Source organism: Tachysurus vachellii, chromosome 4, assembly GCF_030014155.1.
Source record: "Tachysurus vachellii isolate PV-2020 chromosome 4, HZAU_Pvac_v1, whole genome shotgun sequence".
Taxonomy (NCBI): domain Eukaryota; kingdom Metazoa; phylum Chordata; class Actinopteri; order Siluriformes; family Bagridae; genus Tachysurus; species Tachysurus vachellii.
Window position 1 is genome coordinate 21,933,140 of NC_083463.1, and position 5,000 is coordinate 21,938,139.

Genomic DNA, 5,000 nt, shown 5'->3' on the forward strand with positions numbered 1-5,000 from the left:
CACTAGTGCACGGAGATAAAGAGGTGTGATAGTGGAGTGTGAGTGGAGAGCAGTGTGTGACATTGAGAGGATCTTAGTACGCAGCCGACAGGGACCCTTAATTGCTGGAGAGGCTTGTGTGTGTGTGTGTGTGTGTGTGTGTGTGTGTGTGTGTGTGTGTACATGATGCCATTAAAAGCTTCTCCTTGCAATGTTTGGGACAAACAAGATAGAGATGAACTTAAAAGCATTTTACATTTACCACTGATACACACACACAGACAGAGAATCACATGGTGTGTGTGTGTGTGTGTGTGTACGTAGTGCATGCTTTGCCTCAGCTTAATGGGCCAGACATTAGGGTGACAGCTTTCACCAAGGTTACCCCAACTGTATCGGTGGATCACAGCAGATGACACAGCCTGGAACATTCTGGAAAATGTAATTGAGGCCTTGTTTGTCATCCGCCTGCATAAATATGGTCTAATTTGCCTGGCTTTAAAGGAATACAACACAAACAAACCACCTTTAATGAATGCCTCGCACATCTCCGGTGCTACAAAGGGCAGAGGTGTCAACGCGTAAACACAGTGCTGCTTTGACAGCCAACACAACATGACTAAAGGGCAAATGTGGCAAAACAGAAGGAACGCATTGCTAGCCACTAACTTAACATGTAAGCACAGATTTCTCTTACCAACCCCACCACCCCAACACACACACACACACACACACACACACAGTTAGACAACATGAGGGAAAAAATCCCTACCTTAGCTTGGACAGGGCTACGACTTAATAAGCAAGTCATCTTGAATGTTTTTTTTCTTCCATCATCCCCCATATAGCATTTGGTGTCATTTGCATAAGCCACGCCCCCTATTCGTTCATTTTACGGTCATTATGCAGCGGTGTCCCTACTGCTCAGCATCACTAATTTTGATGAACTATTTTGAAGGTCGCGAGGCGCACAAGAAAGGGGTGTGGGGTGAGTCGACGCGACAGCGCTGGCACCACGAGTAAACACACAGATGGATTTAAACGTATATTTAAATGTCAGGGATGCGTTTCTTTTCTTTCTTTTTTTTTTTTTGTTTTGTTTTAGAATAATATTTTACAGGAAGTATATTCACTGCTTTAGTGCGTGCGGTATTGAACACAGCTGCAGAACGCCTGACATTCCTAGTTAATCCGTTACATATGTCTATTTCAAAAGCTTTGGCTGAACCAAATGACACAAAAATAAGACATTATCTCACAGTACTCAACAGACGTGCTATAAAGCGTGAGCTGTGCTTTAGCTAATTAATTTCTTACATTTTTACACCCTTCATGCACACTGACATCAGTCTCCGGTGTGTGTGTGTGTGAGAGTGTGTGTGTGAGTGTAGACGGGAAGTACGGCTCTAGACCCTGAGCTCTATTACAGCCCCCGTTTTATTACCCATTACCAGTGGGGTCATTAGAGGGGAGAGAGATTGTACTCTTCTTAACCTATTGATCACAGTAACTACTGGTGTTTAATCCTCCGCTGAACAAGCTGCGATCTGTTTAAGCTACGCCAGGGCACTTAAACTGAAAAATCTCACCACAGCCAATGCAACCAGGCCACTTCACAATCCAAAGAGTTGGCGAGAGATGGAAAAGATGTTTTCCATTCGCAGACCTGTTTCTCTCTCTCTCTCTCTCTCTTTGACAAGACGCATGGAGGAGGAACATAAAGGGAACGATGAACAGGAATGAGTGGCTCGCTCTATAAAGGAGAGAGAGATAATGTATATCTAAAGCATAGCTGTGATTCCTTATTACTTTTCATCGCTCGCGCCAGTGTCGGAGAATCTAAGAAACATTCACTGGTTTTGCTGAAAACGTTGTTATTTAAATATTGGGGGGATTAAAGAAGATATCGTTGTGAGACATTAACTAATTTGACATTTGAGCAATTTCTAAATTTAGGAACACAGGTGTAAATGCTAAAACACACAAACACAGAGCAATGAAAGAGCAATGAGACTTGACTGTAGGAAATGTGATATCGTTGGCTTGCTGACTACATGCACACACACACACACACACACACACACACACACGCGCGCGCATTCTGACATGCCAATACATGAAGCTATCGGCACTACTACTAAAAAATAAAATCCAATAATCATGCCAACAACATTTATTATTTTTTCCCGATATTTTTCTTCTTCAGTATTTCACTTTGCTTTCACTCTACATTACATACCGCACAACAATCCACTTGTACAGCCATTATAACTCACGCGACATCTCATCCATAAAATGGCACATTTGTAAAGATCTCTATCAGGCTCACAGCGAAGCGGAAGAAGGAAAATAACTGTGCAGCTCAAGAGCAGGCTACAAAGGCTACCTGCGCACAGTGCATTCCCTTTAGCACGTGTGTGTGTGTGTGTGTGTGTGTGCGTGTTTGTGTGTGTGTGTGGGTGTGTGGAGGGCACTCAAAGAAAAGGACACTAGCAGGGCAAATGCTAGCCTAATGAGAAAACATCTGACACCCATCTGACTCACTGATACTGTCTTAATGAACACTGTGTGCCCACGAGAGCGAAAAGGCTCTGACACACACACACACACACACACACAGAGAGAGAGACAGAGAGAGAGAGAGAGAGAGAGAGAGAGAGAGAGAGAGAGAGAGAGGAAGACTCACTTGGTGGCAGTGTCAATTAAGATGAATGGTGTGAAAAGTGAAAATGAAAAGTGGGAAAGACTTCAATAGAAACCAGCTGAAGTGGCTGCACAGTGCACAGGTTGGAGAGGGTGAAAGTGCTGGGAGAAAATAAATAAAGAAAGAAAGAAATAAAAAATAAATAAAATTTTAATGCTCCCTGGTGTCGTCTTGTTTTGTCAAGACATCAAACGGAATGGTGAAGAGCAACAGAACAAGCCCTTGAGAAATCAGAAGAGCCTGTGCTGCGTTTGAAGCCGGCGTGCGCTTTACCTTTGTCTGTGTGGACTCGGACGTGAGCGCCACTCCACTCTAAGAGGCTGTACGTTACCGAGCGGAAACGAGGATTTCACACTCCGCCTCGCACCACGGCTGAGCAAACTGCCGTAATTAACCAGCGACAAGGATAGAAATGGCTCGTTTACATTGCAGGTTTATTGGAAAGCAGACTAAGATTACTCACTTAGACCAATGACATGCACACACACACACTAATATATAATATAAGTGGTTTTATATATATATATATATATATATATATATATATATATATATATATATATATATATATATATATATATATATATATAATATATAAAGTATATAAAGAAATATAATAATAATAAAGAAAAATTTAATTAAAAAAAATTACATCCATACAGCAACCGATACTGCACTGAATTCACCTATAAAGCTCATAAACACAACAAATACAGAAATAAAATCTAAAGCTCGTGGTTTTTTGATAGGAGGAAGTTGGTTAACAATCCTACAAGGAAAAAGGTTTGAGGAATAATCCCATTCAATCAAACACTGAAGAGAGCTCAAGGCCTTCCACACACACACACACAGGCTGAAGCAGGTGAAACAATGTCTTTGTGTGGGCCTCAAAAAAAAAACAAGATGCGCACACACACACACACACACACAATAGAGTCCTCTCAGTTGTGTTAAAATATTAGCTCACACACAGTGTGCCCTTTTAACACACTGCACATAGTTTCACTCAAACTAATCATGTGCTCACTCCAGTCTTGTGTTGTTCCTTGAGATTTAAACACACACACACACACACACACACTCACACTTCTCTATTTTACCCTAACAACTATTTAACATCATTTCTATTTGACCGACTCGACAAGCTTACGCCGCTCCGCATGTGCTGTCAGATGCATTACTGGCATTGTCAGAAATTTAATTAAGATCACAAGACTCACAAATCCTCCCCTCCATCAAACAGAGAATTTGCCGTGAGACAATAGCCGTCACGTCCAGCGCGCGGATAGTTTCCATTCCCTGCCACGGCACAACGGCCGCGCCGCTAATCCATGTCTCCATGACGCCAGACGATGGCTGAGACGAACCTCGTCTCGTTCTGATTTACACCCGTGTTGTGATGTTTGTCTTTTCAGAGGCGTGAATCCAATTAGCACCGATAACAGAGGGGAGATACCGCTGTCGGCTGGCGGGAGCTGATTGAAAAAGATGAAGCCGGATCAAATCTCTGTGTCTGGCTGACATGAAACTTACTGCTGGACCGTGTAGTTAAAAATAATGTGATGATAATTAGAGACCAGGACGGACCACTACTTCAGTGTACTAAAAGCGTTCTGGTTCACAACTAACTGGTGGGAAAAGTTGCCTGAGCAAAAACGCAGAGACTTTTTTTTTTTAGTCTGGAGCGCATCCTGTGAGAGTGTTGAACCTGAGGAAACGAGCGCTCTCTGGGCCTTTTTTCTTCATGAGTGTTGAGGGTGTGAGCGAACAGAAGGGAACAGCTGGCACCGTGTTTGTGTCACTGCCGACTTCTTCTCAGTTTTCTACAGATGCTGCAGACTTGAAGACGTGTAGGAATACACTGTTCTGCTGCTGCTGTAGGACATGCATTTGTGCCATGCAGCAGAGAGGACAGGTGTTAGCGGTGTCATGCCGTGTTCTGACGTGCGGCACAAATGCAGGCAGAACTATGAAGCGCTGCTGATGAACAATAAATCAACTCTGATTACACAGTGCCAGCGCAATCATCTGTCTCTTACTTGTCCCTAAAGCACGGGGGCACAGCTGTGGAGTATTAGCCCCCAGACCGCACCGGGGCTTCGTCTATAGTTTCCACACACACACACCCCCACATACACCTTTACACACTCACTCTCCCCTTTGCTTGCCTCCCACTCGCTCTGGCTGCTTCTCCGTGTCCCAGCGCAGCACCCTGCTGCCAGTCTAAACACTGACGGTGCACTGCAATCACAGGCTACAAGTAGAAAATGAGCAGCTGACAGCTTTAGCACTTCATGATCAGGAGGAAGAAATGTAC

The 5,000-nt window shown here is 43.6% G+C and overlaps 1 protein-coding gene across 11 annotated transcripts in view; it reads right to left on the reverse strand.

The window, feature by feature from the left end:
- foxp1b (forkhead box P1b) overlaps positions 1-5,000 on the reverse strand; it is a 167,031-nt gene that overhangs the window by 36,759 nt on the left and 125,272 nt on the right. The gene's annotated exons all lie outside the window — the stretch shown is intronic.